At 31.9% G+C, this 27,677-nt stretch overlaps 1 protein-coding gene across 2 annotated transcripts in view; it reads left to right on the top strand.

Annotated features, from left to right (window-relative positions):
• Positions 1-6,458: 6,458 nt before the first annotated feature.
• Positions 6,459-27,677, top strand: part of LOC130901822 (uncharacterized) — a 66,583-nt gene continuing 45,364 nt past the window's right edge. Inside the window, exon 1 of one of the 2 annotated variants that reach the window (XM_057813435.1) lies at positions 6,459-6,646. The gene's annotated coding sequence lies outside the window, so the exon portion shown is untranslated. Of the gene's footprint in view, positions 6,647-26,552; positions 26,672-27,677 lie in introns of those variants that run through there. The other variant, XM_057813436.1, reaches the window with a different exon arrangement.

Raw genomic sequence — 27,677 nt, 5'->3', positions numbered from 1 at the left:
AAGAAATTCCTAAATGTATCAGTCTACAAACAACGTTGCAGTGTATGAGTTAAAATGAGCAATAGCAGCGAAAGGCAACCTTTCTCAAATGTATGTCCGACTCAAATTCTCATCACTTTATAATATTCCCATTAGTATCAAATCGCTCATAATTATAGAATTTAACAGCTTAACCCCTCGTTTTGTAGATTTTTCTATTCTTTACAAATCATTTCATTTCAGCGTAGCGATTTCCTCGCAGATTTATAAGCAAAAACAGACAAGAAACGTGGCTTTACAATGAATTGTAACTAAAAATTATTAATTAACTAATTAATTAATATCTTAATGTCCACAATTTCATCATCACTTGATAAGTAATAAGAATTTATGGAATCGCATTTTATATAGTTATAAAATTTTGATGTTCCCTATATATTTTCAACAAATGAAAGAAACGAACCGTCACAAACTCAAAAGTACCTTTAGTTCACAATATTGTTCCTTGAAACATAAAATATTTCTAGTATCGCTTATAATATATATATAGATATTAAATTAATAAGATATCAAAGACTGTGGTTTCAGTAATATTGTAAGAAAGATAAAGAATTGTATTTAGAAATAAAATGCAGCGAAATAATTTATGTTCCTCATTAACCCATACCCCACGTATTCCTTTTTAAACATTTATCGTTGGAAGACAAGTTAATAAGATAATATAATATACGAGGGTCGTTTTCTTTTCAACTTCCGATAACCTATTTGTCATATCTGTGGACAAGCTTTTCAATACCCTCTTCAAAGAAAATTGCCGCCAATGTAGCCAAAACAACAAATTTGCGTTCTTCCCCCTTTATCATGCACATCATTATGGTCATCTTTAACCTTTCGACACCATTCCCGCATATTACCATCACTTTTGAAGTTTTCCCCACACACACGACTCATTATCCGATGAATTTCTGCAGCACTATTGCCTTCAGCCTGTATAAAACGAATCACACTTGGCGGGAGCATCAATAATGGTGGAGATGTTTATGTGACTGTAGGACAACGCCGACTGACACCTCAATGTCAATAATGGTGGAGTGTGTAGTGCGAGAGCTTCGCAGTTGCTTAGAACGCATGCCCGCTCTATTCTGCCTACGTAGCGTCTGCACGAAGCAATCGGAGGTTGAAAAAAAACGGCCTTCGTCTAATAAAATTATTATAGAATGCCGGAAAGGATTTATTTCAACGACTGTAAAACAATCATATGCAAAAAATATTCGAATAATATGGAATATTCGATTTTCTTTCAATAGTATTGTGTAAATACTATACATTAAAGCACTAGGAAAGGTAGTTTGTATATTAAACGCTCGGTTAGAAGGTCCTCATGTTGTATACTTCCATATCCAACTTACATTTACACTGACGTCATGTTAAATATACAATAAATAAATAAATAAAAACTTTAGAATCTCAAAATGAAGTAAATATTTTTACTATTTGAATATATACGGTTTGACAATTAAGTAATGAGACTGATTCTACGAATTATAGTACAAAAGACAAAAAATAGCCAGATCTGTGAAAAATATTATAACATACTGAAAATTGGGACACACTCTCTTATTAAGATACGACAAAAATTGTTTACCGAAAAAGGGATGTCAGAAAGCAATAAAAAATTTCAGTTTATAATAAGAAAACGTATTTCATTGATTACAATTTGAATACCATAACACAAAACAAAACCACAGACATAATAACACAAGAGACAAAATACTCCATCGATAAAATTCAACTAAGCAATCCAACATTGTTTGTGAAAAAGTAATGAGTATTGATTATCGACCAATTTTACCATAAATAAAACATTTTGTAGTTATTTTATAGACAATTTCGTTTTTTGTGAATATTTCGATTGAACCGAGGAAATAATCTTATGTCGATAATAGGCTAGTTGACTAAATTTGAAAATATGGTTAATAATATTCTTTAATAAGAACTTTTTCCCAAAAAAAACTATATTTAAAAAAAGCAATATTTACATTACTTATGTTGTATTTAAAAAGAAAAATTTAGGTTTCCCTCGAAAACCCTTAATAGTGTCATGGCGTATTGAATGATGTCACGGCACAACAAAACTGTTTACATCTATGTCAAGTGTCTAAAAATTAATCTTACGTTTTACAAGTACTGTATAGTGCCTCAGTGTAAAAGCAGATCCATAAAAATGCCAGACACATTATTTATATGTTTCAAATAATCAACCCACACGGGAAAAGTGCGTAGCACTTGCTAGTAGAAGTTATGATCATTGTTTATCTTTGTCAACAAAGAGAAGAATGTATTTTTGTGAAGATCATTTCCATGTAAGTCAATGATGGTTCACTCTAAAAATGAAAACAATTTTGCCTCTTGTGTTATTAGATCTGTAGACGAAACTGTTCTTATGAAAAATTTTTCATAAAAAATGATCTCTTGCCTTTTCCGCGTCCTATTAATCGTTTCCTCACAAAATACTATTGGAAACCAGGATATGAGATTGTCATCTTATTTTCACTCCAATGCGAAACTTCACTAACTTTGTAGATAATCATCGTTGACACAAGACAAGAACTGCCTTCTTCTTATCCGGTTAATCTTTTGAGATCATCTCTACATGGAAAAAAGAACAAATTCGTATACTTCCGGTCAATGTCCTTGGAATTATGAGAAAACGCTTCACAACAACAAAATTTTGAACTGCGAAACAGAAACGTATTTTTGGAGACGTAAACGTTCTTTTTATTCAATGACTAATTATCACGAAACTGTTTGCCAAATATACTTTGCCTATTATACTCTTTTTCACCCGAAAATCTTATGTTAAGGACTATTATTATAAAATTATTAGGTAGAGACCTTCAATCTTCCTCGGAATGAAAGTCTGACTGAAGCCTCCAACAGTATTCTCGCCGCAGTTGTTTGAATGTCCTCAACCGATTCAAAATGTGTTATTTTTACGATGTTTCTAATGCCAAACAAAAGAAAAAATCGCAAAGTAATAGATCCGGCAAATAGAAGGTGCTGGTAGCAATGAAATCGTTCTAGAAGCTGAAAACTCGCGCACCCAATTCCCAGTGGCATGATGTATTGACCAGATACATGTAATTGTGAGCGATATCTGGTTGATAATAGTTCTTAATCTTGTCAATTGAATGATATTGACAATTCTATGGGGTATTATTCAATCGTCACGTCATTTATGTAATTGTCATTACTTGTCGATATTCTTATTAATCCACCTATTATGTGATAGTTGCAGATAGAAGATTATACTGAATGAGCTAAACAATTTATTCAATAAGCTGAAGACTATTCGTATAAAACATAACAGAATAATTACCTCTAAAAAGTCCTGAAAATGCACTAGTTCAAATACAACAATCCTAAAGATCCAAATTAAAATATAGAACCGATGGATGATTGTGATATTGGATTAGTATTGTTATAACTATTATTCTAATTACAACATTCATCGCATGGCCCTGACTGCAAATCGTGAAAAACTACATGTTAATGTAGAACGCACTCGCACAACCCAACGAGGTTAGGGGTTAATTTTTCCTCAGTTGCCATGCTACCCACCTCCCAGGCGACGGAAAGTCTCGGTTACTTCTAACCTAGATTTTATACTCGCCAAATAAAATTAATAGCAACCCGTTTGATGGATATACGCGTAAATAGGTCGAGTCATGTCGGTTCGCATAGTTGTTGTTGGTATACTTGTTATCCCTTACTTTCTTTCGCTTAATATTACATTCTACGTATTTTATGCAAAAATATAAAAATTACTTTGAAACGATTCCAGATTACTTGTTTTTTATTTAGTGGAAATGCATCAATCATTACAGGGATTTCTAAACGTCAAGTAAATTAGATTCAATATAAACAAGCTACTATGGATTTATAAACATAGAAACATTTATTAAAAAATATTTTATTATACATCCAGATATAAAGGTATCCACCGGTATTTCTGTGTCACAAAGTTCCCCTTGTAACTATGACAACTAATCTGATGTGACATGGGTTGACAAGTTTGAGTTGCGACGTTGCAGTTGCAGTTTGCAATTGCGATGCGAATGCAGATCTTAAGTTGTCTCTGAAAAGTTACCGACTTAACAAGACTTTGGTTTCCAAAATCATTTTTATTTGTCGACATACCCTATTCATTTAGTTCAACGATGCTCTAATTTGTATAACCATTCCAAATAATAGTAGTAGTCAATATAGGCTTATACTTATGCGATAGCCTCCTTGTTTTATGAAAATTTCTTTCGTGCAAGTGAAACTGTAAGATTAGGAAACAGAAAACTCTATACTTAACACTATATTTGAAAATTAGGTCCAAGTAATTAATCGGTTAAGGTTTATTTGACAGAACTATTCTACTTAACTTGGTTGTAACAGATCTGGTGAATACGGTTGCTCTTCAACCAAATAGAAACCAAAATGTAACAAATACTAGTAGACATGCACCTAATGTACGAATTGATAAACACTGTCTTTTACGTTCTTAATTTATTTACACACTATACAATACACTTAACTTATAATAATTTCATTATAAATATTACTTTTACTAATTCGTTCTATTCACGACTATTTATTTAAAACTAACTTTATACGCTACATAAACTCATTTATATACCACAAATAGAATTCTACAAAGCTCTAGAAGAAAAGGAAACAAAGGAAATAAATAAATAGACTTCCCTAAAAATTATTTAGAAGAAATACTGTAAATAACCCGCCCGCTATATTAAAAAGTTCTAAAAGGACATATCAAAGGCGCTTCCGCCATTTATAAAAAATATTAGAGACGCCGCGCGAATTCGCCGAATTTTAAAATTCCATTGTAGCTGGACAGGACCTATTTCGCGAGCTTATTCGTAACAATATTCTGTTGCTTGAATTCGAAGGACCGATTCTTTTAAATAATAATGACTGTATTTAGTTTATATTTTGTTTATTGTAAAAGTCTAATGATCGACTAATAATGGTTACATTCTCTCGTATTTACAACTACCCTGTTTGAGAGAGATCCCGTCCTAACCACTTGTTCTAAGTTACAAGAATTTTGCACATATATGTGAGATTTTCTGAATTTGTGTTTCTGATTTGAGCTATGAGTCTCTTAAAATGTAGTGTACATAAATGTTTAGATATGTAGGGAAAGATGGTTAAATAGGAATGTCAAACCAATTTTCAACGTTATAAGATCATTCCTTCTAAATGCGTATAAAAGATGTATTCTGCTAGCGCAATATACCTTTTTGGTGAAATCAAAACTCAGATTTGAACCGAACAGCGATAGAATTTTTCGACTTTTACTCGATTAACGGTAAACCAACTCCAGTATTTTGTTATTCTTGTGGCACTGTACTGGTAGATACGAAATATTTATATTTGTTACAAATTTTAACTAACATAACCAAAGAAGTTGCTTAAGTGTATACTCATCTCAAGATTTATATAAAATGGAGTTTTAAACGAGACTGCACTGGAGATACAGGACAGAGTGAAAGTTGGAAATAAGACGTATTACAGTGCCCAGAAGATGCTGAAATCCCGCCTACTTTGCAGGTGCACAAAAAAGAGTATCTACTTTACAGTACTAAGGCAAGCTGTCATCTATACTTCGGCGCATCTATGACTCATTCAAGGACCAAGGAGAATTGGCGCATCTGTACTAATACTGAGACTTACACCCTATATGGAGAGTCCAGCATCGTAGCAGAGATCAAGAGTGCGAGACTAAGATGGCTTAGTCACGTCGAACGGATGCCGGAGGGTCGAGGAGTCAAACCTGTATAGCGACAACAAGCCATAAAAGAACTAGGCGTCCGAAACTGGCTGAGAAAAGTACAACATAAAGAAGAATGGAGGACAGTTGTCTAGGAGTCCAAGGTTCTTCTAGAACCGTAGCGCCAATTGGTAAGATTTTTATACATTTAATGAGCTTATTTAATCAAAATGGAATATTAGAAACCAAAATGCATCCATTTTAAATAAGTGTTTAAGTTTGAAAAGGCTTTGAGTTGTTACAGTACCTCAAAACCCAGTTAGAAGTTGTGTCGCCAGAGTGGATTCGCTAACAAAAAAAACAACGAAGCAAAAAAGTGAGAAAAGTCTAAAATTAAACGTGAGAACAGGTCGGATTGCATTTGAGTTGAATCGAAGTAACTAGGAAAGAAATATGAACTGCTCCAATTGGCTGGTCGTAATTGTTGTTAAATATTTTGAAGTAAAAAATATCTTATTTCGTCCTTACATTAATATAACGATCAATATTTCATTTTTGAATATAAATAAGCATCTCATTAACTAAATCGCATATAAAGTCAATGTAAATTCCTAGACTATATTAGTTTTAAGTTTGCGCACAAATTTCCATGACCATGGAACGCACGCACAAGAAATAAAATCGCGCCAAAAACGCTGTCAGTCGTAGCTTTTCATTTAGAACACAACCTTCCGCCGAGAAGTTTTTTTAAATTATTTCGTGTTTTGTTTCAAGTGGTTTAGTGTTGTGTATGGTTCCAGTGGGGGAAACTTCTTTTGTTTTTATTTGAAAACAATGTGCCTGATTGTTTATTACTGACGAACGTGAACGGCTTTGATTTTGGCGGTAAGTTTATATAAATAGATAATATTATTTTTGACGAAAACTAAACACAAAATATATTTAGACTATAATTTATTAAGTATAACTATTTATAATCCTAACGTGGATAACCCATTATAAATTTAACCTGATTACAAAATTGGAGCAAGTAAAATTACGATGAATCTACGACAAGAATCAATAATTAAGTTTCTTTCATCGTTATTATATTAAATCAAATCAGAATTATGGAAAAAAATGAAATTAACTATATTAACTATATCCAGCGACATATAATTTAGTTAAGTTAGGCCATTCTCATATTCAAATTTTGAACCAAATATCAAATTGAAGCTATTTATCTTTCTAGTTAGAACCTCCAAAATAAGTATTTAGCAGATTAGTCTATTCTTAATGCACTCTTAAGCACCACCAACAAAATCCTGTGTTAGTTAAACCTTATACGGAGATAGAAGTACTTGTGTAATTTTCTCGATACGCTACCAATAAAACAGAATCGTTTCTTCTCTTAGTTAGTTAAATTTCATTCAAAATAGAGTTGCCCAATCTCCAATGTCAATTTTCGAAAAAAGATATGTCAGCAGCTAATATATTTATGTATTATCAACCAAAGCAAAATCCACATTCACATAGTTAGTTAAAAGCTAATTTTATTACTAATTATTTGGTCATATATAAATTATTTTTTTATGGTCAGAAAACATACTTTTTTCTCAATGATGGGAAAAAATGTGTTGATGATTCATAACTTTCAAAGAAAATTGATATTCTACCATCAATGTCTGTAGTCTCTCTACGAACTAGGATCGTAAAATGCAATAGAAATTTTTATCTTTTGGTAGTTCTCATTTTCCTAAATTATCATTTTGTTAACAATCAAGTTGTCGATGTAGAATTCAATCTCATTAAATTTCCATTTTAAAAGATATGCTTCTTCGGAAACAGTGGCCTATATTAATCCGTTTTCTGTAATTTTGCTATTTCTTTTGCTATGGAATGATTTGTACATTACTAATAGCTTAATTATGAAATTTGAGGTTTTGAAATATCTTTCGAATACCAAACGAAATCCTATTCTACTATTCTATCGTTTCTATAAATGCTTTTTCTACTTCTGATTATGTAAACGGAACTTAAAGCTCTTCAAAATCAAGAAATTTTGCATATCAGCTTTGAATAGTTCCCAAAATCATTTCCATTTCATCAGAAATTGTTGTGACCAACTGCAACTAAATTTGCATGACAGTTTAAAATTTTCTAGTAATAAAAAATGTCCAGCTTCTAGACAAACTTTTAATGTTAAAAGTGTATAAGTAAAAAATGAACAGGTGGTTTAGTTGACAATATCATGTGAAAAAAAGTTGTTTTCCGTAACTTTTTTTCGCCAGTATCCTGCTTGAGTTCATTAAGAAAAATTTTTTTTCTTTCTAACAGAGCTATTATTTTCATATTCATGAAACATCTCTTTATTATGGCCAAAAAAAGTTCAAATTTTGATGCAATTGAAGTTGTTCCTTTTTTCGGGAAAAACTGAGAAGTTTTTTATTATTCTGCTATATCTTCATTATATACAGTGCGCGTTTACAAATTTACAATGAAAATAAATGACACAAATTTATATTTTTGATATACTGAGAATAAAACTTGAATGAACTTAATCCAGAAGCCCTGTGAGAAAAGGGACATTACGCGGAAATAAAGTAAATTAAAGAAGACTACTCTACAGGATATATCTGCGGGGTAAATGTGTTCTAGGGTCCCGAAAATCCGCGAATCGGTATTTTAAAAAGAATCTCTATTCAAATGACTCTAGATCTCTAGCCCTCCCACATTCTGAATTTTTTAAGAGGAGTGAGATCAACAGATCAGCTGTAAACACTGGATTCCCCAGTATCGCATCAATATAGGGGACTCAATAGATTCTTTGGTAGACGATGTATATGATACTCGAATATCTACATACGTGTACATACATAGGACTAGAACAAGGTCCAAATAACGGGGTGGTTTTATTTTTTCTGAGTCATAAATGTTTATATGGTCCAAAGATCGGTATTGCACAGGCAGTTAGATTCAAACATAGACCTTTTGCGATTCCAGAGGGAATGAATTCTTCATAATTATGGTCTTAACCACACCTAGCTTATACAGAAGAGATAAGCTTGACTTGGTGCGATTAGATCATTTAATCATGAAAAGGGAATCTAAATATAAAATGTGTGTAACGTGTAAATATCTAACAATTTACTTCTTTTATGCAATCAATTGTTGAAATGTGGAGAAAAAATTGATGAAATGTATCAGTTTTTTTTAATAATAATAAATTAATAACTTTTCCATTGATTAATATAATGACTAAACTATTTGATGTCATTATCCTAATTTAAATCCTGAATTGCTTGGTAGAAATTACTCTTTGAGTGATCTGAAGCAACTGAATTGGGTTATTTAGTTGATTGGGCGTAATATCAATCAAAAAACATTTTGAAAAAACAGTTTTGGGCAATAATAGGTTAAGCTCTGCAGAGAATAATCAACCAAATTTCATATTAACTATTCCTTTCTTTATAAAAAACTAAGCTGCAGTAAATACTTTAAATTCGTAATCTGTTTTGAAATTATTACATATTTTTTGATAATTAATTCAAATAAATAGTTATATACGTATCGTGAACGAGATGTGACACACTATTACTTGAGATTAACAAAGTGAAACGTGATAATTACTCGAAAGCGACATTGTTACTTTTTGATCGTAACACACTCTACATTGTTCCTACAATCATTTAATAAAATAAATCTTTTTCAAATCATTATCTTTATTGTAGCTATAAAACAAATATAAAATAGGAATACACTTTGTAATTTCAAATTTGAAAGTGATGTAATGACTATCCTTGATTGTAGTTTCAACCTCGAAGTAATATTAGGTCTACAATCTGATTAGGTTTATTCTTGTTAATTATGATCCCCAGTTTGTATATTCAAGAACTCACAAAAATTTTATTATTGCTAAAATTTTTTCGTTGTGATTATAACTTAAAAAACCCTCAGCAACTGAAAAACAACCGTGACCTCAAATGTGTGATATCACTTCAAACGTTAATTATAACCTCGAAGTATTATTAGGCCTATATAGAATTCGATTACAGTACAATATACAATGTTGCCAGTAGTTGAGGCAAAATCGTAAAAAATGGGTATATTTTTTTTCTCCAACGCCCCCAACGAGATGACATTACGAAAATGTTTTACTAATACCAAATATTTTTCAATTTTTTATCTATCCTAGAGACCGGATGAAATTTTTTTGAGCACCCTGTATAACAACGAATGTAAAGAAATTATTATGTAGATTTGATATCAAAATAAGTTTTTTTCTTCGCTTCGATTTAAATATTATATTTCTTTTGTAACAAAGTAAAACTTAAGAAATAAATTTAAAATTGCTACAACGTAGACCTTTTCATTAGTAGACACATTTTAATATAGAGGGTGGCGCAATAGAGCTTGCATTTATTAAGTATAGGCTAAAAAATAAATACATAAGGTATTTATGAATATGAATATAATTAAGTGAAGACGCTCCTCTTGAATACGGCATTCGAAACAGATTTGTGAAAACTCTTGTCAATAAATCTGGGATGATGATGATGATGCCATTTCCTGGCGGATATTTACCTTTAACTGACTGATGTCCCTCGAATTTGTTCATGTAGAGTTCATGTTTGAGGTGTCCCCCAAAACATGTCAAGAGGCTGCAAGTCAGGGCTACGTGGGTTCCAAGGTATATCACTTCTTTTGGAAATTAGTTTTGTCTCACAGCCATTATAAAGTCATTTGATTCGTCTTGTTGGAACCAAGTTTTCGTATTCGCTATTCTTGATCTTGCAAGTTTTGCCGCAACATAGCGGTCGGTGTTAGCGGTAATGTTTCGCCCTCGTGAATCTTCAATGAAGAAATTCCTTTGCTTGAGATTGCTACCCATATCGTTACTTTCGCACTATGCAATCCATTTTTGGATTTTTTCGGTTCAATAACGACAATTTTGTCAGTTTACGAACCCATGAGCCTCATCAGTAAAAAGGATGTTATCAAAAATGGAGAATCAACCAAGCATTTCTTCAGCAAATGCCAATATTGCTCTAAAGTCGGTATCTTTCAATTCCTGTGTTAACTGGAGCTTATAAGGATGCAGTTTAAGATCCAACTTCAAAAATCGCTGTAAACTTCGTCGCGACAAGCTTAAAGCCGCTGATCGCTTCCGAGTTGACACATGCGAATTTTCTCGTACTGGCTCCTTCACCCTATCATTATTTTCTGTGATCCTAAACGTTCTTGGACGACCTTTTGCTGGTGGTTTAAACGTGGAACCGATCTCTTTAAAACGCTTAACCCATATTTTAATTAAATTTGCACTCGGAGATTCAGTAATGTGTTTTAATCCATATTCTGAACGATACAGTCGCCTTGTCAAGACGTATGAACGACCGTTCTCGTAAAACGTCCGAACTAAAACTAAAAAAGATTATGCAATATATACGTTATATTGCGCCACCCTGTACTATACTTTATTCATACAAATTACGTTTCCATCAAGATAGTAGAAAAAATTTTTTGAGATTTAGTGGTTTGAATACTAAAAACATTGTATTAAAATAGCTGACTTAAATAAAAGATCGTAATCTCAGCTTACACTGGTGCTAGAAGACGTTTTTAAGAGCCTACATTGGGAAGACAGAGGAATTGATATATCGGGAGAAAAACTAAGTAACCTAAGATTTGCCGATGACTTTGCCATTTTTGCCCCAAACAGTGAAGAATTAGAATACATGCTTATAGAACTACAACAAGAAGCAAGAAAAGTAGGCCTAGAAATGAACATTTCTAAAACCAAATTCATGACAAACCAACGGACAAACAAAGAGAGTATAAATGTGCGAGGACAACAGATAAAGAAAGTGAACTCTTATATCTACCTAGGTCAAGAATTAACATTGGGTAAAACCAATCAAGAACTTGAAATTAACCACAGAATACATCTAGGATGGGCGGCCTACGGGAAGATGCGACACGTCTTCAACTCCAACCTACCCCTCAAACTAAAAACCAAGGTTTACATGGAATGCATTCTCCCAGTAACAACCCACGGATGTGAAACATGGGTCCTAACAAAGAAAATCTTGAATAAATTAAAGGTACATCAAAGATCAATAGAACGGAAAATGATAGGAATAACGCTTAAAGACCATAAAACCAATGAGTGGATAAGAAATAGAACCAAAATCGAGGACATAGTGAGGCGAATAGGTAGTCTTAAATGGAACTGGGCCGGACATGTTGCTCGAAATAACACCAACTGGAGCGGAAAAATAACAAGATGGAGACCTTGGGGGGAGAAAAGAAGCACCGGCAGACCACAACAAAGATGGTATGATGATATCAAGAGAACAGCCGGACTTAACTGGTACCAAGTGGCACAGAACAGGGAAAACTGGAAAAATATGAGAGAGGCCTATATCCAAAGGATAGAAAACGGCTAGAAGAGAGAGAGAGAGAGAGAATCTCAGCTTACGTCTCTGAAACTGTCAACGCCACAAATTACTTTTTTGTTATTTTGTATATCGTATTTCCAGTATTTTATTTAAGCTTGAATAACATTTGGTGAACTTCGTAACAGAAAAATTCTGTGCATCGTTAAAAAAATAATTCAATTTTGTTTAGACATGTTGAGTAATGATTAAAACAGTTACATTATAAAACACAAAATTCTCTATCGTTTCAATTTTTAAATTGATGTGTAAACATAAGAGTAGCTGAATTTCCTCGCTTAGTTACATAATTCATTTTTTTTCCAATAATAGCTCACATATTATAAATAATTGCGAACGACCGGAGCACATTAAAACTAGCACAATTTCAATAAAATCTCTATTGTGCATTATGAAATCAAAAAGAGTCTAAGCTAAGAGATACGAGAAAACAATAAGTCTTTTTAAATTAATTAATTTATTTATGTTCAACGTTCTATAACAGTTTGTATCCACTCATATTTTAGAATTATCTCAAAACATTGATGAAATTCTTCATTAATCTTATTCTCATTTACGAAACGTCGACAATATAAATGCTTCTTTAGGTTAAAGAATAACCTGAAATCATACATAATCAAATCAGGCGAATAGGGTAGCTCCAACTATGATGTATTATAGTGATGCAACAGTAACCCGCGATTTTTGACTGACTCAATAGTTGCAGGTAAACATTTAGTGGTGTACCAGTTAGTTGTAACCATACGTTGATCTACGAGCATATTTGATTCCACTAATCTTGTAGTACGAATGAAAACTGCACAAAGAATTTGCTTTGCACACCTCAGTTTTATCGCAATTGCTAGTATTTGTTAACGATACTAACGTCTTCCACGCGCTTCTTACTTGCTATGCCTTTTGGAAATTGTAGCTAACACCAAACGAAAAGAAACAATTTTTGTTTTGATATTTTTCAATATTTCCAACAGTAATGGAAGAACACCAAAAGAACCCACAAAGCGATATCCATCACCAAATTTGCGTTGCAACAATTCAAGACTTTAATGTTCACTTGGATGTTTGAATCATAATAGATCATATTAAGCACTTGTTCTTTTGACAAATTCATATTTTGATGGAGAATCCTATTTGGTATTTGAAAATGCAGTTCTGTCAGCTCTAGCTCCTTTAGTTTCATGGCATCTCAAAATATATCTACCTTCGTGAAACGATGAAGTCTTTGCTAATTAGGTTGTGAATGTGATATTGTGGAATTGTGGAAGTGAAATATCAAACTGTACATTTTAAACATATTCGAAGCTATCGAATACCTATGTATTTATCATCGGGGAACTATTTGAACGAGAATTGTGGTTCTTAAATTCGTAAAAAATAATAAATTCGTATGATTAAAAATAACAGCAGCCATATATTTTGTCGTTATTGTCGATTAATTCAAGTGACCAGATAATACCATAATTTCTGCAAATATATGTTATATTGAAATTTTTACATAATAGAGATGAACTATCCTCTTATTTTAGGAATTTTTTAAATATTTCTTACATGTTAATAATGGCTGGAGGTCCGAAAACAGGAACCCATCGATTGGCTCCAAATTTTTACTATCACACTAGATGATTTTTGGCGTCTCGCAAGGAAAGGGGATGAGAAAAATTTTTCCTAACCTAACCTAATCCAACCACGCATTTTCAGGTACTGATATTTTGTGCCTATAATCAGATTTTTTATGACAGGAAAAATTCCTTCATCCAGCGTTGTTATATTCTTCCTATGCTTTTTGCAATATCTTTCTTGAGGTAAAAATCCGATTTCCGTACACCAAAGTAGAAAACTCTCAAGATTTTTGAACTTATTTTTTAATTTAAATAAATTATTCTCCTCCTAACCTATTACATCTAAATATTGGACTAAAAAAGTCAAGATGATTGAAATAATAAAAAAGTGACTTTTGAAAATTTGTTTACCCATTTCCCTTGCGAAACCCCAAAAATCCTTTTAGGTACAATCATCTAGTGTATGATAGAGTATCTGGTAAAAACTTAAAACCAATCGGTGGATTCCCATTTTCAGATATCAATGTGAAAATGTGATATGTCATCTTTCACAAGGAATCTTATCCCCATTCGTTTCAATTGGTGCGCTTCTAATAATGTGCTGAGAAGGTCTGCAACAGTCAAAGATCTTGGAGCAAACATTGATAGTCCGCCGAGTGAACTGCTCGTGATGGATCGAGTCCAAAGTATGGAGAGACGCAAAAATCAACTGACAAGGTTATGATACAAGTATTTTGTACCGTGTCACGAATCAATAAAAACTATGACAAAAATGCATTAATCCATCGTTGATGTCAATGATAATCGTACTATAAAAATGGAAATAACAATTTTAATACCGCTATAATGGTTGCATCGAAAATAACCATACTGATGAATACAATAAAATTCTATATATAAAAAAGATTTTTTTCTATGTTAACCTTCGAAATTTTCAGCCCACTTGTAATATTACTGCTTACAACATTTTTATGTAATTTAAATCTATACATACCATAATATTGCACTGTCGTTTTATTCTTACTTGAAAAACCAACAAATTCGGTATGTAGTCGTTACCCTTAGAATTGCCATATTTCCCTTAATGAGCTGTTTCGAAAAAAGTATAATACAAAAGTAAATTCACTGTTTCAATTTTTCTCAATTGACCTCCAGATAATAAAAGAATCGCGTATTTAATTCTTCTCCCACATTGTGTAGCATAGTGGGTGTTATGTTATGCATTGCTTGCATAATTCAGTCTTTTAACTGACGGATAGTTCCAGGTGTATTAGTGTTAACTTAAGATTTCAACTAATATCATGGAAAAAAGGCTAGAGGGCTCAGATCAAGGAATATATCGCTCTAATCCATTGATCACCTAATCAGAGATATTTCGACATCTTTTAATGGGGATATTTGGAATTTATACTAACATACCTGCAACTTTCTATCTACGTTTGTAGAAATATTTTGTTTTAAAAATCATGTAAAGAGTAATTTGACGATTAAAAAGACACTAGTAGGGGTAGGGCAAAGAGAGAAATGAGAGGAAGTGATAAGAAAGACATCACTAATTTCGATATTTACCCATTTCCCTTGCGAGACCCCAAAAATCCTTTTAGGTATAATCATCTAGTGTGTGATAGCTTTTAGGTTATTATCAAAAGGCTTAATACCATATTTTTTCATCTTATTATAATCATTACTATCGAAATTTTTAACGTACGATTAAATTAATTAAAACTTTTTTTTTCGAATCTAATGACCTCTCGGTCATATCTTTAGAAGCTTCATGTCTATTTTTCTCGTTTTATTATCTCGTTGATCAGACTATATAGATTCGGAAAGAGATTTTAATCTAGGTACACAACTTCACTGACGGTTTATAAAAACGCTAACCTGATTATCGAATCGTACGTCGGGCTGAGTAATTTCTAATGTTGGTGTAGTACTAATAAAATGTGATTAGTATGAAATATCAGAGATTACAACTCACCTTTTAATTTTGGGAATTCGACGAAATAAATTGAGAAGTGAATTATTTTATTGCACACATTCATTTCCTAATTGCGTTACTAGAAGGCTGATGCATCTGTTACATCATAAAATAAATATTAACATAAACAATATTAACGAAGTTAATATATAATACACGTGACGTAAATTCACTGGGACTATATTATTAACAAATATAAATGAAAACCAAATGGAATTCTCACACAAGGAACATATGTGGAAAATTTCTGTAATTTTCAATATAACTTTTGTGCTTATTGGACAAAACTACTCTCTTTCATTTATATTTGTAACAAAGAATGTATAAATCAGTATTAGATTCACCTTGTAAAAAATAAATATGATTTTAATGGAGCAATTAAGTGATGATGGAAAAATACCATTCGTATAAAATACGACTTAAACATGAATTGGCTGAAGACAACTTTTACAGAAAAATTGAATTGTGTGATAATATGATTCAATTGACGTTTCTATTTTCTCATACGCAAAGACCACATATTGATGAAAATCTAACAGATGTGTTATATGTGAATTATCCGCAAAACACTGATTTAATCTAGCTTTCAACATGATGGTGGACCGTCAAATTACGCTTTACATGATTTTTAAAATAAAATATTCCTTCAAAAGTGTATAGATAGTTGCTGGTATGTTAGTATAAATTCCAAATATCCCCATTAAAAGATGTCTAATAGGCTCAGATCAGGTGATCAATGTAACAGACCGCTAGATCCCTTGATCTGTGCATTTTGGATTTTTTTCTGTGAAGTTAATTGAAATCTAAAGTTAACACTAATACACCTGGAACTATCCGTCAGTTAAAAGACCGAATTATGCAAGGAATGCATATCATAACACCCACTATGCTACACAATGTGGGAAAAGAATTAAATACGCGATTTTTTTATTATCTGGAGGTCAATTGAGAAAAATTGAAACACCTGTGAATTTACTTTTGTATTATACTTTTTTCACAACAGCTAATTAAGGGAGATATGGCAATTCTAAGGGTGATGACTACACACATGTCATATTAGATTATAATTTGAAAAAACGGTAAATTTCAACGAATTTGTTGGTTTTTCAAGTAAGAATAAAACGACAGTGCAATATTATGGTAGGTATAGATTTAAATTGCATAAAAATGTTGTAAGCAGTAATATTACAAGTGGGCTGAAAAGTTCGTAGGTTAACGTAAAAAAAATCTTTTTCATATATAGAATTTGATTGTATTAATGAGTACAGTTGTGTTCGATAAAACGATTATAATGATCATAAAATTTTTGTTTTCATTTTTGTAGTAGGTACGATTGTCTTTAGTATTAACGATGAATACGAAACCCAATTAATGCATTTTTGTTATCGTTTTTATTGATTCGTGACCCATTGCATTATCTTCATGAAATAACACCGTTTTCTTTTTAAAATGTAGCCGTTTTCCGTTTGTTTTTTTTTTCTTCCAAATGTCCCGATAACGCTACGTAATACTAACTGTGGTTTAAAAGATATTTGATAAATCGCAAACCAAAATATACCTAAATATTGCCAGTTGACTTTTCCGTTTTTCCATGCTTTGGATTCGGTTCATCACGTGCAGTCCACTCGGTGACTGTCAATGTTTGCATGTTTGACTGTTGCAGACCTCCTCAGCACATTATTAGAAATGCACTAATTACAATGAATGAGGATAAGATTCCTTGTGAAAGATGACATATCACATTTTGATAATCTAAGAGGTAGCGCATTTTTATCGAACCACAAATTTTATCTATATCAGTTTTCAGTAAGTGACAATCATCATCAAATTATATAGCTTTAGCTCATCTTCATTAAGGAGAACTGTAGACTCGAGACATTTATGAATATTAAAAATAATACGTCCCAGTAAGTGAACCCTGGGCGTTAATTTCGATGGAGTTAAAATCATGGAAAGTAACTGTAAGCTTTCTATCCGTAAGGTATTATGTATATAAAAATTGGTGAATGAATCAGTTGAACCAATGTTGGATAGCTCAATGAGAAAAATGCCATGATTTAAGCTATGAAAGGCTTTGGAAAAATATGTATAGATTTAAATGTGCCACCGTATATTGCGTTAAGCTTCTTAAATTCGTGATTGTTGATTTACCAGGATAAAAATAAAGTTGTTAATTACATATCGATGGTTTCACCTGGTGGAAAACAACGTCTTAAAGCAGAATTCCAAATTCAAAATGCTGGATATAATTGTGTTGGGGTGATAGATCTCAATAACAACCTTATTATCCTTGTTAAAAATGGTATAAATTTGACTAGTTTTCTATATCACTCTGAATTTACCAGATTTGAAAGAGAGATTAAATAGGTAACAGATAACTGCACGTAGTAGAAATGCTGGTGAACCATCAGGTGCAAAAGCTGGGTTTCAATTTTTAAGGTTATTTACAGCTTTAGACTCTATAAAAGAGGAAATAACACATGTCACAGTATGTCCGGGAGGAAAATAATCAGCAATAACATTTACAATGTCATTTGGCTAGTCAAGAGACTATCTTATAGAACATGCTACTAGGTATGCTAATAATTTTTCTATTGATATTTAGATAGGACCAAAACTTCTCAAGATCACTTGCTAGTTCATTTAACAAAGAAGAAAAAAATAAATATCGTCGGAAAAATTGAAATATTTTATACCTAACATCATTGTGTATAATAAATAGAAGAAACTGATTATCGTCGTTTTTATACTGTATAAGTATACAAAAAAACACATATTATAAACTTCATACCATGTTCAATTTTTTCCAAAACAACAGGAAATTGAAATCGGCCTGTCTGGGAAATTTCTAATTCTATTTTTCACTTAGATAATAATGAATTATTGCGTTACTCAATGGACGCACAGTATATATTCATATTATTACAGCTATGCAAAATCTATTAGAATATGAAAATATAATTCGTCGACATAAAAATCATTCTGTATGTAACGACAGTTAATGCAAATTTAACTTCCTATACCAATTTCATGTCCTTGCATTACGTACGCTATTGATCAAAAAAGAATAATTTAATGTTATAGCTGTTACAAGGTGAAGGACGTCTGTGTTCTAATTTCATTCAACCATAGAATGAATTCACTGATTTGTTCAGTTGAATTGCTATTTAAATATATACCGTAAATCTGTAAAATAATTCCCAAAAAATGGCACTTTGATTAATTAATTTATAAACAAAAACATTTTTTCATTCGTTAAGATATTTTGTTCATGAATGTCCAAAGTCCAAAGCTTTTCCAATATCTCTATGGAATTTCAATGAAACTGTTTTTCTATAACTTTTATAATTTCCTCATTTGAATCATATTTCTCTCCTTGGAGCATTTTTGTAAACCCTGAAAACAGCCTGTTGTCGCAAAGGATGTCAGATATAGAAAATGTGGTGGATAAGGAGGTAATTCATTTTCATCTATCAATATTGAACAATTTTGTTATTAAATAATTTGATATTAAAAATATTTAAGAGCTTATGTTCAATGTATTGGAGCATGTAACTACTTATGCAACTTCTGTTGAAATCTGACAATGAAAAATTCATACAACTAGCTTGGGTCAATCGCAACTGGTACCAACAGTTTATCACAAGACTGCAAAAATTCTGAAAGCGTCATAAAAAAGTATTTGTATAAAAAAGGTTTAATAAATGCAGGTCTCGATGATTGTGATTTTGGTTGCTTACATTGAATTGGTGTCTCGCAAAACGTTAAGACGACGAGTGACGTACGAAAGATATTTCTAGATCTTTATAACCAAAACTAAATACATCTAAATGTCTATTTGTGAATTTTTGGCTCCGTTAGGAAACCAAAGAGTTATACATTGATAATTTTTCATCTGTATTAATATATTTTTAGAAATATAGTGTTTAGTAATTTCAACCAACTATTCATTTAGGTATATATACATATGGAAGTCATAAATGTTGAAAAGTCATCATGTTTCGTTTAATTATTTGTTATTCTCACCTTTCGCCGCTAATGGTAAAACTCATTGTTCATAATGATTCAATTTGAAGGAAGGAAATGATGAAGCAGTCATATCTCCTTTTTAACCGACTGAGAATTTTTTGTTTAGGTGATATCATTAATGTACCAAGAAACAACCATTCTCGCTACTTACATGTATTATTATTATGAGTTTACGCATAAAATATGATAATGGCATACAACAATTCCTTGAATTATCTACCAAGCCATTAGAATGTTTGCATTATAGTCTGTGCATGACTCTACATCTCATTGTTCTGTCATCAAAATACATAGGCTCCTCCCAAAAGCGGGATTGTTTTGTTCCACTTCCTAAAGTGTTAGAGCTACTCCTTAGAGGTACTTAAACCTTTCGGTGAAATGGGCAGGAGTTATTGTCCTCTGCAGTATCTATCAGAAGACCGAACACCAGTCTAATGTCGTTTCTGAATACCTCACGCAGTTCCCTAGTCTTCTTAGCTGATATGGTCATGTATTTTTTGAATTTTATAAGGCTTGAAGTGTTTTTTCAATAAGATTCAATCTGATCCCCAAGCCATCCGTTCATTTAGTTGTTGTGTTGTTCGTTTTCCTGTTTTTTTTTTTGGCAAAAATGTGTGCTTCCTCATTGTATGATGGCTGCTGGCCTAGTAGCCACTTTAGGGTGACTTTATGCCTAGTACCTAATGCTTTTAAAGTTTGTTTACACACCTATACTAGCTTGGACGTGCACTCAGTAGTTTTCAATGCCTTCAAGGTTGCTAGACTATCAGCCTAGATCTACCGACATTACCAAGCTTCATCAATACTAGCGAACCAAGTCTCATTAAGATAAATTTTTGTCTTGTATTTCCCAATTCATGTGTAAATAGTTTATTATATATAATACTAGTCTATTAAAATATCAAAAAGTTGATAATCATACTCAGAGAATTTTTCATGAATACCATTAAAAATGATTCCTGTGCTGACATCTTGAATCGATCATACAAAGTTACATATTGATGCAATAGTTGAATTATGATGCAATATCGACGAAAAATATAAAGAGCGACACACATATTTTTATTTTTTTTTTAATAAAGTTGATTATATTGTAAACACTAGAATTCTAGAAATAGAGAATCCTCGTATATCAAGTAACTAACTTTGCACAAAGTATAGTAATTTTGAGTAAAATTTATATGTTATAAGGTATATTCAAGAAACAGGACTGAAATTTATTCACCCATCAAGAAGTATATATAGATTGAACTATTTTTACACTGTATAAACAAACGTTAATATTTTAACGAGGTATTAAATTTGAATGAGAATTTTTTGGTGGGAAAATTTATCAAAATCGAAAATAATGAGCTTCATGAATAATCAAACGATGTTGTAGAGAAATGATTAACTCGAAGAAGAGCAGCTTTTACTTTCCCAATTGAAATTTTATTTCAGATTATTTAATAACTTTTCTTGCTATTATATATGGGGTCTCTCTAAATTCCTGCGGCAAAATTCAGGAGATGATTGCTCATATGAAATTGAGATAGCTTTTTTCGAAAACGCCACATTAGCATAAAAAGAAAATATATTTCAAATTAATTGAATAATTTAATAACAAAATAATAAATCCATTGAATATATATATATATATATATATATATATATATATATATATATATATATATATATATGAGGATTAGTGTATCATTATGACCAGACAGTTTGAAAAAATTCCCAATATGAGTAGACAATGTGATAAAAACTAATATTTCAATGTCGAACATACATTCTTGATGTTCAGTGAATCCGAATACTAATTATATATCTATAGGATATTTTGTACAAGACGCTATATCTTATTGTCCTTTTTCCAAAATACATAGAATCCTCCCAAAGGAAGCTATTGTGTGTCCCACAGGTGTGGGTTCAAGGTACTTAGCAGTAGGTGCTCTGCTGTTTCCATGGCTTGCTCTCAGAATCTACAGTTGTCATTCTTTGCCATGCCTATCGCTTTAAAGTGGTATCCGACGGAACAGTAACCTGTCCGAAGACCGGCCACCAGTATCATGTCACTTCTGGTCATCACGAGAAGTTCTTCAGAATTCTTAGCTTATATAATTATGAATTGACTTAGGCCTGGAATATTTCTTCAGTAAAACTTCCAGCTGATTCTTTAGCCATACGATCAATTCGTTATTGATGTTGCATCCTATGAGGCCACAGTAGGGCACTGGTCCTGGATACGGAACCTTTTTTTGAAAACTCTGCCTGTTTCCTCATATCCTGATAAACCCTGGTGGTCTAGTAGCTACGTTAGGGTTACTTAGTTTTTGTTAGTTAGTGCTTTTAGAGTTTGATTACACCCCCGTATTAGACCGCTTGTTTATATGAAAGAATGTGGATGTGCGTTTTAGAAGGTTTCTATCCACAAACACTCCTGAGCACATTTGTTTATTGCTAGCAGCTTTACCTGAAAAATGGTGATTGAAGTTCCTATAGTTATGGAGTACAAATGCCCTACCCAGCTACTTGCGCTAGCTTCCAACATTCTGTGTAGTATAGAGATATATTTCGAAATTGTGAAAGATTTTTATTTGCACATTGGCGGTCGTTAATTACCATTTAGAATGGGGTATCTTTGTCCAGCATGTTGTACATTCGTTCCATTAGTTTGTCACTGCTGTCTAGCTTTATCAGCTCTAAGATTTTAAGGTTACCTGTCATATTTCCTGTCTTTAATTCTACTGTCTTGATTAGCCTGTGAGCATCGCCAAATGCCTCTCTCCTCACTATAAGATAAAGAGTGTAACTAGTGTTGTTTTATTGCGGTTGATCGAGAGCTGGTCTTCATCACCCCAGTTTTTGATTGTGTTTAGAGCCGATCATGCTTCATGTTTGCCCATTACTACCACTACTAGATCATGCGCTTAGCTATAAATCCACGGCTGCAAAGTTTAGTGATGATTTTGTCCACAACTAATGACCACAGAAGAAGTGGAAGTGCGGGAATTTCTACTTCCTGTTCTTTTAGCGCCCTTTTGATGCACTGATGTGAATTGTTGTCAAAATCTCCTTCGATGAATGCTGTCAGAGCAATATCCTTGCTGTCAAGAGCCTTTTCTATGTCTCCACCTAGGCAAATTTAGTCAGACTTCTGTTGATTGATTGATTGATTAAGAATTGTGAGGTGGCTTTAATAAACAAGTATAAATTAATACTGATCATAAGCTTAAATACTTGACAATAGAATTAATTTCGTTACTCATCTTTGAAGACACGATGATCATTCCTCTTGGTTATTTATGTTATTATAACGAAAGACTTTCTGCTTATTTTTGCCTAATATTAAAATCATCAAACTGCCCAACAGCTACTTTGAACAAATAAAATGAAAAACATGAATTTGCTTTTAGAATGACAAAAATCTTAATTCGAGACACAGATTATCAAAAGTTAAATAATTATATAAATGATTTATACGTAATAAGCTTTTGATTATTGATAAACACAATATAAAAATCTTAAGTTTTCATAATCATTTTTCAATTATATTTTTACTATATCTATATAATTTTTATTTCAATTACAATTTTACTCTTACTTGTGTTTATGTGATAAAGCTTGCAGTAGATACAAATACATGCTTTTCGTTGTGAATTATGAGATAATATACCAGGTTTTGGGCTTGAACCGCGTTATAATTTTAAAATTTATCTACTTTTGTTCAAATAAAACAATTAATAGAAATATATACTAAAGCGTGTATTTAAATCAATACAAATCACGACCACACAATCATTACTCATTTTCCCGATACAGCGAACCGTATGGGAGAGGACATATTCTATACCAATGCAAATATTTAATCAGATCACTTTATTCCCTTGTTCATCAATAGTTATCTTGCTCTAGCTCCTGAAACTTATAATTATATACAGAGTGTTTTTAATTATTATTTTTTCGGCTATTTTAAACGCTTTAAAGTCAACTAATAAATATATAACAGAATAAGGCCATACATTACTCACTTTTTTCTCTTCACGGAATTAATCTATTTATTTCTTTTATCCACTTTCTAATTAACTATTGGAAATATGTAAAATCTACACTGTTCCTGCCTGTATTTTTGTTTTGAACAACTATTATAAACCATCTCTCATTCATTATTTTAAGAGCATGATTTGACGATCATTTGACCACATCGAGCGCTATAATCGATTCAGTGGTCCCCACTATATACTTAACTCCTTTCCAGTACCAAATTCGAAACTCTCTTCTCCGAAGTAGATTCAAACATCCATTTTATTCTAATGTATGAATGAAATAAATTATAATAAAGAGGAGAATATAATCCACAGGTTCTTCAGTAACCTCTACACTCTAAGGAAATAGAAAGCGGTATGCTATTTCAATACAATAGAGACAAGAAATTACTCTTTAACTAAAAAAAAAGGAAATCCAAGGCTTGTACCACTTTACAGAACAACTAAAAACAATTGATCTAACTTCCTGAGAAGAAAATGGTAATTCTATCTCAACATAATACATTAATATAGCAACAACCATTCACAATATAAATGAAAAAATCGCAGATCTAACCTTTGCATCAATCCACAGAAACAATTAATCTAATTCCTTAAGAAACTTATTGTGGTTAGGAAATAATAAAGTTTTGTAAAAGCTTGGTACGCATACTTATTACAAGAATGAAAAGAAAAACGTGGTTCACACGATTTCTTTGAATAAAACAAATTATTTAACAGAGAATGAGGTATAATCTACAAGTTTTTTAGTAACCTGTACATTCTTATAAACAGAAAATCCAAGGCTTGAACCACTCAACAGAACACCCTAAAACAATTGGTCTAACTTTCTAAGAAGTTAGGGAAAAATAAACTATAAAATTACATTACACCTTTACAAATAACACAAACTCAATCTAACTAAATTTTAAAAAAAATGAGAAGAATAAATAGGTGTTACGTAAAAATAGAAAACTCAGTGGTTGTTTTATCTAATAGAAATTATTGAAAATTATTCCTAATTTGAATCCATGAACACCTGATACAAAAATACTTGTTATTAATTTACCTATTAATCAATTAATCTTTTATATCAAAACACTTATTTCTATTACCAAATCAATTGTTTATGACTCACCAAAAACAAACATTTTCGACTATTTTCCTTGTAATATTTTTAATCAAATTTGATAATCTGTTCTGCTGGTTATCCATTTGTTTTTAAAATCCAATCCTTAAAACTTATCCTACCCACATTTATAGGTCACGGATTTAATTTTATGATTTTCCTCATTCATTATGCCGAAAAACAGAAAGATAAAAAATATATTTGAATCTTTAGAATTATGGCGATTAACTATCATTCAACATTAACCTGGTTCTATTGGAAAATATTCTTTTTTGTAAAACGAGAGTTTTCCATTATGGTTTCACGAAATTCCATTACTTGGTGAGGATAAAAGAGAGAGATTCGTTCGGTTATTTTTAAGTACGATAAGTGAATTTTTTTTTTTAGAAGAAAGGTTTGTTGGGATTGCCCTGATATAGGAATTGCTCCTCTGCAGGACTGTGGTTGTGGTGGTTGCGTGGGGATGTGCTTGTGCTTGTTGTCTTGGCTGGAAGGAGGAAAAGCGAATGACAATTGGCCAGAAGAAGACGATAAGAGAGTGCTGGTTTAAGCCAAACCAGCTCTTTTCGGTCTGGATATATTTTTTTCTATTTCAAATTTAGATTTAATGGTACAGATGCGGCTGCTTGTTCCCTATCGTCGGCCATTTGGCTGGGAAACCGGTTCACCAGGTTAAAGGGAAACCGCAGAAAACCTGCAAAACTGACGATAGACAAATTATATGCGAAAGATTTATTATCTGATGGATATGGGGAGAAGAAGGTATATTCCTCAGATGTCTTCGTATACTGTTCCTAGCAGCCGGAAAGGCGAATTGAGGAGTTTCCTCTTGGGCTTTTTTGGCTGCCCGAGGATAAAATTCATTTCACCTATTTATAATGTTACAGTAAAATCCTATATGAATATCATTCTAATAAACTTTTTTGATTGGATCTACAAGGATGTTCTGCAATTCTTTAGATACAGCCTAGAGTTTTCTCATCTTCGGTTGTGATTCGCTGGTTATAAGGTCGTTTTAGTTATATCTAGCTCTTCAAAAAATGCTTCACAATCCTCTAAAGTACATTTCAGGTAATTTGATTGCAATTTGGATACATATTTTGTCCTAACATGAATCGTTTCTTTTCTGCTTGGTCATACTTAATTATCAAACGGACCGGTAATGCTAAATCACGTATAATTAATTTTTGTGAATACAATAATAATTATTACTACGGTTATTAGAAATTAGATGTGGATTTTCTTTACCCGTCGAATTATAAGTAGTACTTGCTGAGGTAGTTGTAATTTCATCTGCACTTTGTGTGGTATAGTTAGTCTTATAATTTTTTCTTCCTCGTTCTAACTTGCTATTTATGTTATCGTTGATGTAACGTTCGGCAACTGCGATGCCCAAAAATATGTAAATAGACTATTTTAGAGTAAACGCGTTTACTGAACAGGAATCGAAATGTTAGCAAGTCGAGTTACTTTATAATCTCACTGCCTTTATGAACCAACCTTATGGCAGAAACAATTTGCTTGTTTCCGAAATATCATTTGTTTCTTTTGTATAATGCAATCAACTTTTATCTACCAACAAAAAGATGCGAATTCCTATCAACTAGATAAAAAGATAACAATATTTATCAATTTGTGTTTCTCTGATAAGAATTATAATGCCGGAATATAGGGTACCTTGTCGATATTTAATAAAAAGTAGGTACATAGTTGTTATGTAATACGTGTCATTGCTTGTGTAAATTGATGTTTAGTTTTTATAATAATAGAATAGGTAAGTTATCTTTTAACTTTAACATTAATGACGCTAATACATATCCGCGAAGCTAGCCCCCTGATTTATTTATTTTAAAATTTCGTTAATACTTATTGTTAGATAGATAATCTTTAGAAAGAGTCAATTCAACTCCCTGGTGCTGTAAAAATAGACTTGGACGATTAATTTTTTTTTTAATCCTTAAAGAATCGTTAGAGAGAATTAGAGAGGAAAAACATAGTTATATAGTAATTATACAAATTAATAATAAATAATTACCCAACCGAACTTAACCCGATTCAGTACAATTATTACAATTAGTTAATAACTCCGTGCTTGCTCCTTGATTTAGGTTAGGTTAGGTAATTACCTAGTATTAATTGAAATAATCATTCTCTAACAATTTTTCTTCTCTCTCTTATCCTTTCTAACTATTAACAAATAATTCAACGTCCTCTTTCAACAATGAATAACATTCATCGGTAATTACATTTCTCATAATCTTACACAAATCGGATAGATACCGTTTATCCATTCATTCATAGAGTTCACAATCTTTAATTGTTTATCATGCCGCGCGCGCAATGTTATTATTTTTGGCCTTTAATTAAAGGCATCACTCACTATTAACGATATTTCAACTGATCTGGAACAATTTATGATAGACCTTATCAGAATTACAGTTAAAATGCTATTTATTCAAGGCTTCTATGGTATTACCTTGAGATCGTGATGAAGTGTTTTCAGTACGCACCGATAATCTTAATCGATTTTTCCAAAATTCATTTATACTAATAAAAATTATCGGTATATCAGTTCTTGATGCGAACAAGTATAATTATTGATCTTTAAGTCTCCTCTATCGATCCAAATTGATAAAACTCATTATGACTTCCTTCTCAAGAACAACCACTGCTAATTTTTATCTTCATGAACTTGATTAGCCACACAAGTCAAACAAGTTGGATAAATGAAAAACAATCTCAAAATCGCCCTTAAAATTCTCTCAAATCTAGTCCTTCAA

Source organism: Diorhabda carinulata, chromosome X, assembly GCF_026250575.1.
Source record: "Diorhabda carinulata isolate Delta chromosome X, icDioCari1.1, whole genome shotgun sequence".
NCBI classification, from domain to species: domain Eukaryota; kingdom Metazoa; phylum Arthropoda; class Insecta; order Coleoptera; family Chrysomelidae; genus Diorhabda; species Diorhabda carinulata.
This window is presented reverse-complemented; position numbering and strand designations above follow the sequence as displayed.